Below are 13,865 nucleotides of genomic sequence, written 5' to 3'. Positions count from 1 at the left end.
CCTACTTTGGTTTTCCCAAGATACTTTTTAAAAATAACCATTTAGAATTGAGCCCGCAAGAAGTTAGTGGCCTCTGCCACAACCACCTTATAAGTAATTGGTGCTTGCTACCCTGCTCTCTTTCCTGCCCACTGGTGATGTGAGACAGAGGATTGCCTTTCCCCTGGCTTAATGTTCCTTCCTACTCTCCCTCTCTCCTCTACTATTCTGGGATTTGTAAGTAATAAATCTTGTGACTTTACTTTCTTTATATGGGTGAACTGAAACTGCACCTTTAGTCATAATGACCCCAGGGTTTGCACTTCCCCAAACTGTTACTGAACCTAACTTGTTGGGTCCCCTCACCTGCACGTAGTAAAGTCAGTTGACTGACAAGAGTTGTGGTGAAGGGAAGTGCAGCATTTATTGCAGGTGCTAAACGAGGTGTCTGGGATGCTAATGTTCAAAAAATCAGAACTCCTTGATGGCTTTCAGGGAAAGATTTTTAAAGACACAGTGAGGGAGAGGGTTGCAGCGTGTGTGATCAGCTCATGCACATTCTACTGATTAGTCGTTGGTGAGGTAACTGGAAGTCAACATCATCAACCTACTGGTTCCAGCCAATCTGGGGTCTACATGCTTGTGGTCAGCATAGAGTTAGCTCCTTCCACCTGGTGGAGGTTTCTGTATCTGCAACTTAAAAGATATGACTCAGCATATTATTTATAGGCCTTGAAGAGGAACTAAATGTCTTTGATTTTGTTCAATGGCTAAACTATTATTATTTTACTTGCTTGAATATTTTCCTTTGTTTCTGCATTTTCTCACTCCTCTGATCAAATTTATTCTTTGCAACTCGGAAGAAGCCTGGGAGGCTAAAATTATACAAATAAGAGGTAGGTAGATGACAATGGTGGGGGGTGTCTGTCCCAGGAAGTCCTCACAGAGTCCTGCTCAGTTACAAAAGTAGGAGTTTGGATGCTGAGGAAGCCACCTGTTTGGGTCACTTGTATCTCCTCATTCAGCAGGTCATAATCTGCATGTTATTAATTTAATGCATTATCTATGACCCACCTAACACAAATAGTGAGGAGAAGAGGTTTGTGGGCACAGTTTGCATCCCTGTACAAAATCTTGAACTGAAACTAGCTCACTAACTCCCTCTCCCAGACTGCTCAGTGTCTCTGGGAAGAAACCACTGCTTGTTATATAAATATAATTAACACAGCTGTATGTTATATATGAAAGTTATGTGTGTAAATTCGAAGAGTTCCCATCACAAGGAAAAAAATGATCTGTGTTCATGGGTACATTTTGTCTGTTCTGGAAAGTGGACCTGAATAGACACAGGTACCTTTACAAACCCCCCATTACCTCTGACTGCATCTTTTACTATTGTCCCCTCATTGCTTTGATAACACTGCAGTGACTTCCTTTCTGTACTTGCAACACACCAGACCAGTCACATTTCAGGGTCTTTGCATTTGCTGTAATTGGCATGTGCTTCCCCTAGATATTCACATTCCTCATCCCCTCACCTTCATTTTTTTTACATAAATATTATCTTCTCAATATATAAGGCTTATCCTGATCGCTTTACTAAGGAAGCCTATAAAATTAAACTTGTCTGCCCCTTTACCGTGCCTGAAAGACTTTGTGTCTCCTTTACTGTTTTATTTCCCCCAGCCATGCATGCACACCCACGTACATAGACACACAGATTAGAATGTAAGCTCCATAAGAGCTTTTCTCACTGCTTTATGCCAATGCTTAGAACAGTGTCTGGCAGATGATAGTCCTTCAACAGATACTTGTTGAATGTATGAATACATTGTGAAATCTTCGCTGTAATAAGTGTGGTATGTTGCACTGTTATAATGGGACTGTGGGGAATCTTAGGTGAGTTTGATTCTGGATCTGTTTGATAAGAGTTCACTTTGGAAATCTTAATGGTTTCCCTTCCCTTCCTATCACCAACATCTTCTGAGAAGTCTTGCATATCTCTGTTCTACGGGGTTTTTGTACCCCAGGCTATAGAAACAGTTGTCAACATAGGGTTTTTCATATGAAAGGCAGGAGATTAAGCGGAGTGTTGGGGGAAAAGAAAAAGCAAGTAACTCCTGCTTAGGTCTCATTGATATGTGTCTTTAACAGTTAGTGACAGAAAAGATAACAGGGTATTGAGTCCATTTCTATCTGGCATCCTGATGAGGACCACTAAAATCATTTGATTAGTTGAAGATTATTCCTCCCAGGTCTCAGATTTTCTTATCCATGGGATCCTCCCACCAAGCTTGCGATGTCTATTATCTAGTTTTCAGGAAGGAGAATGTATTATATAAAAATGTTTATAGATTCTGTCACTTAGAACAGCTTATTTTAAAATGAATAGTTAGGTTTTTGTTTATTTTGTTTCTTGCTTTTGTAGTGGTTTTTTCAACTCTCACCTCAGAGCTTTGTTGGGGGCTTGGATATGTCTGAGATAAAATGGAAAAATTTAGTAACTGGGTGGGTAGAGGTAGTACATCAATTATTATTTCAATTTTTTTTTTGAAACATGGTCTTTAACTTACTTTTTTATTTCAAAATAATTACAGGTTTACAGGAAGTTCTAAAAGAATGTACAGGGAGGCTCAGTGTAATCTTCATCCAGTTCTCTCAATGGTGACATCTTGTGTAACTGTAATACAATGTTAAAACCTGGAAAATTGACACTAGTAAAATCCACAAAGCCTATTTACATTTCACCACTTATACATGCCCTCATCTGCATGTGTGTTTATAGTTCAGTGTAGTTTTCTCACATGTGTACATTCATATAACCACCACCATGATCAAGATACAGAAGTGTTCCATCACCAATGCCAAGGCTCCCCTGAGTTCACTTGGTACATTTGTAAAAACACATGTGGTCCAAGAAAATTTATCTGTGTACTTGATTTACCCTGACTGCTACCAGTCTGGAATCTCTTTTTTAATTAATATGCTATAGAAGATATTTTTTTCAAATCTCATGTAGAGCCTCTCCCCCCCACAGTACCACTTCTCTATAGGATTTAGGCCAAAGTGATTCTAGGTAGGAAACAAATTCAATTTACAAGAACTGTTCTCTTCTCAGAAATACATTTCTTCTGATAATTAAGGTTTTGTAACTGACTTCAGCCTGTTGCCTAGTCTCTTCCTTTATAATTTTCTCCAGACCTGCCAGTGGCATATGCAAATTAACTGAGTTCAAGCAGACTCCACTGATATACTAGAGAAGTCAAAACATTTCTGAATGTAGTTGGTAAACACTGTTCATTCTTAAACTGTGATACACATTACAAATCTAATTGTGTAATTTAATTTTTTCCTTTTTAAGTTTTATATTGAAGTTCCATTACAAGGTATCAACAGTAGGGGCAAAGAGGACTATTTTAAAATCTTGAACTAACGTTTTACCTATCATTTTTATCTTTATATCATTCTCTCATCAGCGTATATATTGCATGAATCTCTGATCAGCATTTGCATAGTAAACTGCTCCAAGTAATCGATAGAAAGATAAGGAATAAGGTGTTAAAAATATTCCAGATTGACAATTATTGAGGATGTTGCTCAACCAATTGTGAATCCAAGTATCTGAACTGTCATTCAGCCCTTTTCTCTCCATTTTGGCCACACCATAAGATGATGAAGTATCCAGTTTGCTCAAAACTGAGAGGTTTCATGGGATGCAGAACTTTCTAAAACTGGGGCAGTCCTAGGAAAACCAAGACCACTGATTACCTACTAAGTTGTATGATGAGATTCTGTTTCTTGTCTTGTGTAAATTCAAAACTCCAGAATTTTATTAGCCCCCTCACGTTAAAAAGTTCATTGAGAGAACTGGCTGATACTTGTGATTCTCTTTCCTAATTTACTTTGAGGTTAAGTGCACCAAAGGCCATTCTGTATTTAGATAGGAAATAATATGGAATTTCTTCCTTGGGGGACTTTCTGAAGGCTACTTTAAAATTAATTGTGTGTAGTGAATTTCAGAGAGTGACTGAAAAGGAACTGATTTAATCAACAGTCCCCTAGTTGGTACTTGGTAAAAATAGTTAAATCCCAAAGAAGTCAGTGTTAGGAGCTGGGGCGGGGGTGGGTTGGTGTATAACTAGTTCCTTAACATAAAAAAGGGAGCTACAAAGCTTCTTTTGAATTTTGATTCTGATGTTAACTAATCCTCATCCACTCGACATACTTTCCATGCATATTACTGTGAAACAAATATATTTAAAATACAGCTCAGAGAAACTGGGCATTCTCCCTCTCCAAATACACTAAAATTGTATTGATTTTAGCTTAATTATTCTGAAGCATCCTACAATTTTAAGTTAGAACAAATCCTGCATGCAATAACTCTGATAATCCCTATTCTGCACCTCTATCCCACATCCAAATTATCCCAAAGAACCCTAAGATCACAAGAGAGGTACCAAATAGACTAGAAAGGAAAAGAGAAATATGTTACTTAAAGCAACAGTTGCTTTTTTATTCTTTCAGAACTCTGATAAAGGCATGTTCACCTCTTTAGAGCTATAGAGGTCTCTGTGGAATTTGTGTGGGAATTATCTTCCAGATGTTTCCTTTCATTCATTTTTCTGTATGCCATTTTTCTCAACATCATAGGAGCAACCTTTGTTCTAATCATTCATTCATTCATTCTAACACGTTAACAATTAAACTAGACTTTCCCATTTCATTCTTTAAAGTTGCCCAGAGGGGATAAAAATAGTCTGTTTTGAATATTCTTTTGGCATAATATCCGTTCAAAACTTTTTTGTTAGAGCTTTCTTTTTCTATTTAAGATCTCTGTCTATGCTCTGAAACATGATGTTTATTACTTAAAGAACAGTTAGAAAATTCATTGCACTTTCAATACAGGGAGGTGGTTAAATGTCAAATATTTCTCAGAATAGGCTTCAAGGCAGCAATTTTACTTGATTAAGAATCTATGCTTTCAGTCCTTGCGTGTGAGCAATTCTGTTATGAACTGTAACATATATATATATATATATATATATATATATATATATATATATATATAAATCTAGTCAGTTTACAATGTTGTCTCAATTTCTGGTATACAGCATAATGCTTCAGTGATACACATACATACATATATTCATTTTCATATTCTTTTTCACCATAAGTTACTGTAAGATACTGAATATAGTACCCTGTGCTATACACTATGAACTTTTTGTTTGTCTATAGTATAGATATTGGTTAGTATCTGCAAATCTTGAACTCCCAGTTTATCCCAAGCCACTCCCTTCCCCACCGCTGGTAACCGTAAGTTTGTGCACTGTGTGGCAGGGGATTGTGGGTAGCCCCAAGGAGCTGAGAGTGGATCCTAGTCAATATCTGGTATATATTTTTCACTTCCCTCCTGGGGGTAGAGGTGTGTGTTTGTAGGTCATTCTCCTGGCTTGATAAAATATCCCCAGTTGTCTCAGGCTATGGTTTTGTTTCTCTTCCCTCTGTGTGTTAATGATTTTTCCATAAGGGAGACAGAAGTTAGGGACTTGTGTTTAGCCTTCGAAGTGGCTGCTGTTCCCTTCCCCAAGGCAACACCTTGGGGTAAGTCTTCTCAGGATTCTCATCATTCTTCCTGAAAGCCTAGTTGGGTACTTGGGACAAAAGCGTATAAGAAGGTGTAAATATCCCTATTTTGTGCCCCCTAGGGGCTTTACCCTATCATGATACCCCACATTCCACTTTAGAAATTCATTAAAAATGTCTAGCTGACAGGGTCACCAAATAATACAAATAGTATCTAATCAAACTTAAAAGCTTTTGCACAGCAAACTGTGGGCTAAATGAAAAGTCAGCCTATGGAGTGGGACAAAATATTTGCAAGCAATGCAACTGACAAGTGTTTTATTTCCAGAATATACATATAGCTGATAAAGCTCAATATAAACAAACAAACAAAAAAGAACCCAATCAAAAATTAGGCAGAAGACCTAAGCAGACATTTTTCAAAGAAGACATACAGACAGCTAAGAGGCACATGAAAAGATGCTCAACATCACTAAGTATTAGAGAAATGGAAATCAAAACCACAATGAGATGTCATATCACACCGGTCAGAATCGCTATCATCAAAAAATCTTCAAATAATAAATGGTGGATTGGGTGTAGAGTAAAGGGAACCTTCCAACCCTGTTGGTGGGAATGTAAATTGTTGCAGCCACTAAGGAAAACAGTATGGAGGTTCCTTTAAAAACTAAAGATAAAGCTACGTATTATTCAGCAATCCCACTCCTGGGTATATATCCAGAAAACAACCCCAAAATCTCTAATTCAAAAAGATACATGCATCTCAGTGTTCATAATAGCACTATTTATAATAGCTAAGACATGGAAACAACCCAAGTGCCCATCAACAGACATTTGGCTTAAAATGTGGCATGTGTGTATAGTGGAATAACACTGTCCTAAAAAGAATGAAATATTACCATTTGCAGAAATGTGAATGTGCCTAGAGAATATTACAATTAGTTAAGTAATTCAGACAAAGAAACACAAATAGCATATATCTCATATGTGGAATCTAAAAATAATAAAAATGAATCTGTATACAAAAGTGAAAAAGACTCACAGATGCAGAAAGCAAATTTATGGTTATAAAAGGGGAAGGGGTGGGGAGGGATAAATTAGGAGTATGAGATTAACAGATACAAACTACTGTACATAAAATAGAAAAGCAACAAAATTTATTGTATAGCACAGGGAATTATATTCAACATCTTGTAATACCCTATAATAGAATATGATCTATAAAAAAAAACTGATTCACTTTGTTGTACTCCTAAAACTAACACAATATTGTAAATCAACTATACTTCAATTTTAAAAATTGTGTAGTTGAATCTTCTAATTGGTTTATATGAATTTCAGTGGTTTCTGCCCATGATAAGCAAATGCTCGAGTCATGTTTCTTCCTGAAAGTACATGTCTTACTCCAGAAATCAATTTGGTTGATTTCCCTGAGACATCTGTAGTCAGATAAGCTCAAGGCATCAAAGAATTGCTTTTTGTCCCTGTTTTGTGAGGGATGCTCTTTCAGACTCTTTATATATCTGAATAGAAGCAAAACTTACTGAGTTTTTCATTTCAGCAGTGTTGTTTTTTATTCTGTTAGTGTTACCTGGCTGCATTCCACACCAACCTGTTTTGTTTTCAATGTTCTCTTTTATTTCTTTAAACATTTCAAATCTCTTTTTGTCATGTTATTTTCTGTAATGAAAAAATTAACAGCATATTTAGGAATCCACTGTTGATTGTTTTCATTGATTCTTGCTCCTGTTTTGAACTGCTTTCTTTTGTGTTTTGTAGCTTTGTAACTTTTTATTGTGATCTCATATTTCGGTAAACTTTGATTTTGCATACTAGGAGTACCCTGCTTTCTGGGTTGATTCCTTTTAGTGTTTTTTGCCTATCACCTTGATATGATATCAACTCAAGACATTTTAAGTTATTTAATGGTTGTAGGTACACTATACCACATGTGTTGTGTTCCCCTGAACACAAGAGTGAGTTAAAAATGTTCAGTGAATGCTTCTTTTTTCATATGAAGTCAAGGGTCATGTATTTTAGCTTGTCCCTGGATTAATTTTTATTTTTATTTTAAACTGACCTTACTACTACAATAAAGACTAGTAGAAATATAGTAGAATAGTTTTACAGCAGTTTTAAGTGGGGTCAGCAAATTATGGCTCACATCTGGACTGTGGCTAAATTCAGCCTGCCAAGAATGGTTTTCACATTTAATGAGTTGTTTAAAAACAAAGAAGAAGAATATCTTACAGTGACCATATGTGACCTATAATGTCTGAAATATTTACTATCTGGCCTTTTCAGGGAAAAAAAAATTCCTGGCTCTTGATCTTAAACAGTATCCAAAACCCAAGAGTTATTAATGAGAAAACTAAACAACTTGACCTAATTAAAATTAAATTTCTGTTTTATAAATGACAATTGATGTAAAGTTTAAAAAGTTACAAATCTGGAGCTAAGATTGGTAAGATTTAATAACAGATGAAGATAGTTCTTATCAAGAGATTATAGACAGCCTCTACAAATCAATGAAATAATAGTCTTTTTAGAAGGCAATTTGACAATATATATAATAACATTTAAGATGTATGTATGCTTTAAGGAGCAATTCAACGTCCAGTAATATTTGACAAGTGGTGAGGTTATGTTAGCAAAGATATTCACTGTTGAATTGTTTGTAACAGTAAAAAAAAAACTTCAAGAAATATGTGGAATAATTTACTAAATTATACATCCCATCCATGTCATCATTATGCCTGAAATTTAATGAGTATTTACTATAGACCTGAGACATAAATGATTTACACTTATTCATTCATCCAGTGCTCATGACCACGAAAGTGAAAGGTCCTATTATTTTCTCCAATATATAGGAATGAAAACAGTCTCAATGAGGTTAAATAACTTGCCATAATTCACAACAGGGAGTGAGTGGTTAACAAGTATTGTAATCCGAACATACTGATTTCAGAGTTCACACTCTTAATCACTGTGTTATGTTGCCTTTCCATGTAATGATATTTTATTATTAGAATATAAATATAAACCTGTATGTAACATGAAAAGACCTTTAAAATATATTTTAATGAGATAAAAATAATCACAAAACACTATCTGTATGTTCAAAACCAGTTTAATGATATATATATATATATATATATATATATATATATATATATATATATATATGAAAACAGAAAAATGTGTAACTAGAATATTGACAAAAATCACCTCTTGAGAAGAGTGTGGGCAGTTAACAGTAGGTGGTGGTAGCAGAGTGGGAAAAAGCTCAAATTTAACATACTTATGTGTAAAAATCACTATTGCTTGAATTTGTCCAATGAGAATATATTAATGGAATTATTGGATTAATAAAAAGAAGTAACTAAATGTGGATTTCATTGTGACAGAATATTATTTATCTTTATACTAATATTTTAATAAGAGCCTTTGAACTTAATAGACTGATGAGTGTTAAATATGAAATGATACATCAGTGAAATTTTGAAGCAGTTCAGTAAGGAAAATGGAGGATATAGATGATAGTCACTTGGCTTAGAATTAACAACCTCCTTAAAACTTGTGGAATGCTTGACTCTAATGAAAATTCCCATCTTTCTTTTATTGTAGTGATAATACACCATTAGCCTGCTAAAGAATTCTCAGGCTTAACTATACTGTTTGTTTTTTTTGAAGGAGACAAAAACATCTTTGTGGAGGGCAAGCAATGTAGATGTTGTCATGCTACCAATTTAAATACAGAGTTGAATTTCTCAGATTTTTTTAATCATTCTAGTATCATGTATGCATAGCAAAATACCTGATGGAATATTGTACAAAATGTTTGATAATGGGCAAAACATTTGGAACTGTATTAATTAAGTTTTTTATGACAATACAGTTAGATTTTGTATGGTTATTCAAAAATTTTTTCAGAAATAGCTGAAAATAGCATTTATAAATACAGGTATAAAGCAAAGGATAATAACTCACTGTACTTGTGTTTCAGAGTTTTCAAAGAAATTTTTCTGACCAGTCCAGTCTTACTTGTAGAAGATAAAATATATATATACAATATATATAAAACTTATTTTAAAATAAGTCTATTAAGATGAAAGAAGTAACAATATATTTTAAAAGATTAATATTCTCATTTATTCATTGTTTCAAAAATTGTTAAATGTTTTTCATAACATTTAATCAATATACATTGTTTTACAAACAGTTTATTTCTATGTACAAGTTACTGTTCTGAGCAGTGAGTAACATTGGAGATAGTATCTCCTCCCAGAAGAAACTGTTAGCCTAAAGAAAGTAGAAAATAAATATGTGAATGAATAAATGATCATAATTTGTAGCTAGAATAGCCTAGAAATACATATTTTGGAGAAAGCAAACAACTCAACATGGAATATTTAGTCATAAATTTATATGGACTTTAATTTTGTAAACTGTTCTGAGTGTGTTTGTATGTGGTATGTAATAAGTAGGGAGTGGAAAGTATGTTAAAAAAATGAGAGACAAAATACAGATGAGAAAAATTGTGTTGGTCCTTTTATGCCATGTTAAGAAAAAAATGTATATTGTAAAAAATGGTGATGTGTTTCAACAATGGATTTTACAATAATGAATATGGGATTTTAGAAGGAACACTGATGAAAGAAAAGACTAGAGACTGATGGGGATATTTCCTTAGTTAAGAAGACCAGTTTGAGGGCTACTACTAAAACCAAAGCAAGGTTTTAAGAGAGGATACATTCAGAGTTATATGTGAGATAAAATTAATAGGTTCTGGTGCCCTGAAATTCCAGGGTTTTTTTCTAACAGTTCTACATTATTATGATGAGAAACTCTAGGGACAGTGAATAAAATGGGAGGAAATTGAATGACTGCCCATGAATTCATTTAAGGATAAAATTATAAGTGACAGAAAGTGTAAACCCAATTCAGTCCCTTCATTTGTTTGTAGTTAATATATTTAATTTTCTAGAGTAGTTTTAATTTTATAGAAAATACAGAGACCCAATGTATTCTCTGTTGACCTAAAAGAAATAGATGGTTAGTTATTTCTCTAGCAAAATGAGTTTATTTGGGATCAGCAGAGAATTGCAATTAAGAGTCCATGGCTTTTCATTGGATGTGTCCTTGACAAGAAAGAAGAGTTGTCTCTTTATTTCTTTTGGGTTCTGTTATTGGCACACTTGAATGAGAGCTGCCATTTCTGTTCTCCTGACTCTATTTAATTGAGGTTTCTGTTTCTTAATTTTTTACACCCCTTTCTTCCCCATCCCACAATTACCCCTATTATTACTATTTTTTAATTGAAGTATAGTCGGTTACAATGTGTTAATTTCTGGGGCACAGCACAATGTCCCAGTCATGCATGTATATACATATTTTTGTTTTCATTTTCTTTCTCATTAAAGGTTATTATAAGGTATTAAACATAGTTCCCTGTGCTATATGGAATAAATTTGTTTTTTCTCTATTTTTATATATAGTGGTTAACATTTTGCAAATCTCAAACTCCCAAATTTGTACTTTCCCACCACCTTTACCCTGGTAACCATAAGATTTTTTACTATGTCTGTGAGTCTGTTTCTGTCTTGTAGATGAGTTCATTAGTGTCCTCTTTTTTTTAGATTCCACATATGAGTGGTATCATATGGTATTTTTCTTTCTCTTTCTGGCTTACTTCACTTAGAGTGACTATCTCCAGGTCTATCCATTTTGCTGAAAATGGCATTCTTTTGGGTATTTTTTATGGCTGAGTAGTATTCCATTATGTAAATATACCACAGCTTCTTTATCCAGTCATCTGTTGATGGACTTTTAGGTTGCTTCCATGTCTTGACTATTGCATATAGTATTGCTGTGAACATTGGAGTGCATGTATCTTTTTGAGTTAGAGTTCTCTCCAGATGTATGCCCAGGAGTGGGATTGCTAGATCATATGGTAAGTCTATATGTAGTCTTTTGAGGAATCTCTGTACTGTTTTCCATATTGGCTGCAAAAACTGCATTCCCAACAGCACTGTAGGAGCCTTCCCTTTTCTCCACACCCTCTCCAGCAATTTGTGGACTTTTGAAATATGGCCATTCTGACTGGTGTTAGGTGGTACATCATTGTAGTTTTGATTTGCATTTCTCTGATAATTAGCAATATTTAGCATTTTTGTTTTGATTATTGTAGCTTTGCAGTATTGTCTCAAGTCTGGGAGGGTTATTCCTCCAGCTTCATTATTTTTCTTCAGTATTGCTTTTGTGATTCTGGGTCTTTTGTGATTCCATATAAATTTTAGGATTATTTGTTCTAGTTCTGTGAAAAAATGTCATGGGTAGCTTGATAGGGATCACATTAAATCTACAGATTACCTTGAGCAGTATGGCCATTTTAATAATATTGATTCTTTCAATCTAAGAGCATGGAATATCTTTACATTTCTTTAAGTCTTCTTTAATTTCCTTAATCAGTGTTTTGTAGCTCTCCACGTATAAGTCTTTCACCACTTTTGTCAGATTTATTCCTAAGTATATTGTTGTTTTGAATTCAATTTTAAGAGGGATTGTTTCTTTACTTTCTTTTCCTGATATTTCATTGTTAGTGTAAAGAAATGCAACTGATTTCTTTATATTAATCTTGTATTCTGCTACCTCAACAAATTCTTTTATCAGCTCTAGTAATTTTTTTGTGGAGACCCCTATTATTGACATTTTGCATTAGTCTGATTAAAATTAATGAGTTAATAATTATTAACTAAAGTACATCATTTACATTAGGATTTACTCTTTGTGTTGTACATTCTTTAAGTTTAAAAAATCTGTCATGAGATATATGCATCAAGACAGTATCATACATAGTAATTTCACTACCATTAAAAGTCTTACCCTTCTCTCCCTACTTTCAGTCTCTGGCAACCACTGATCTTATTACTGTCTCCATAGTTTTGCCTTTTCCAGAATGTCATATGGTTGGAGTTGCATAGTATGTAGCCTTTACAGATTGCCTTCTTTCACTAGCAATATGTATTTAAGTTCCTCCATGTTTTCATGACTTGATCAATCATTTCTTTTTAGCATTGAGTAGTATCCCTTTGTCTGGTCATATCACTCTATATATGTTTGTCCATTCACCTATTGAAAAACATATTGGTTGCTCCCAGGTTTTGGAAATTATGAGTAAATCTGCTATAAACATTTGTGTGACAGGGTTTTGTGTGGGTGGATGCAAGTTTTCAACTCATCTGGGTAAACACCAGGTACTATAATTGCTGGATCAAATGGTATGAGTATATTTAGTTTTGTAAAATACTGCCAGTACGTCTTTGAAAGTGGTTGTACCATTTTGCATTCCCACCAGTACTGAATGAGCAACCTTGTTGCTGCACATTCTAGTCAGTATTTGGTATTGTCAGTGTTGTGAATTTTATACAGTCTAGTGGGCTTGTAGTGGTATCTCACCATTATTTTAATTTGAAATTTCTTGATGTCCTTTGATGTTGAATATCTTTTGATATGCTTATTTGCCAACTATATATCTTATTTTTTGAGGGGTCTGTTTAGATCTTTTGCCCACTTCTAAATGAGTTGTTTGTCTTCTTACCATCAAGTTTTAAGGCTCTTTATTGGGTATTTTAGGTATCACTCCTTTATGATATATGTGTTTTGCAAATATTTTCTGCCACTCTGTGTCTTGTGTTTTTTTTCTTCGAACAGTGTCCTACCCAGGGCAGAAGTTTTTAATTTAAATGAATTCCAAATTATGCTTTTTTTTCAATGCAGCATCCTTTAGGTGTTGTATCTGAAACATGGCCACCAAATCCAAGGTCACCTAAACTTTCTCCTGTTACATTCTACGAGTTTCATAGTTTTGAGTTTTACATTTAGTTCTATGATCCATTTTGAGTTAATTTTAGGAAAGTATAAGATTTGTGTGTAGGTTCATGTTTTATAAGTCAAATATTTCAAAATTGTCATAAAATAGGAATGATGTATAAAGGTAAAATTGGCAAATAGTACAAAATTATAAAGTCGTCCAAATGAGATTTTAAAATAATGTTTAAACTAAAATCGGGCAGACAAATAAATAACAAAAAAAGGAAAAATCTGACATTTGAGGAAGGAAATGTGATATTCATACATGATGAAGAGAAGTAAAACTACTCAGTTCCTATTATGTTTCCATCTTCTCAGGTAAGATGCATTAGTTTCAGATCAGAAAATATGTAATCAACACTGGTAATGGAAAACTGCATCTGCTGATATGTCAGGAGAATGTAAGAAAGCACTTGGTTTCT

The 13,865-nt window shown here is 34.1% G+C and overlaps 1 long non-coding RNA gene across 1 annotated transcript in view; it reads left to right on the top strand.

The window, feature by feature from the left end:
* The window catches only part of LOC116662245, a 28,231-nt gene extending 22,003 nt beyond the window's left edge, over nucleotides 1-6,228 (top strand). The window contains exon 4 of the long non-coding RNA XR_004318270.1: nucleotides 6,014-6,228. This is a non-coding gene — a long non-coding RNA (uncharacterized LOC116662245). The remainder of the gene's footprint in view (nucleotides 1-6,013) is intronic.
* The last annotated feature ends 7,637 nt before the right edge of the window (nucleotides 6,229-13,865 follow it).

Source organism: Camelus ferus, chromosome X (genome assembly GCF_009834535.1).
Source record: "Camelus ferus isolate YT-003-E chromosome X, BCGSAC_Cfer_1.0, whole genome shotgun sequence".
Lineage (NCBI taxonomy): Eukaryota > Metazoa > Chordata > Mammalia > Artiodactyla > Camelidae > Camelus > Camelus ferus.
Note: the sequence above shows the minus strand (reverse complement) of the source record. Positions and strands in the feature narration are given on the sequence as shown.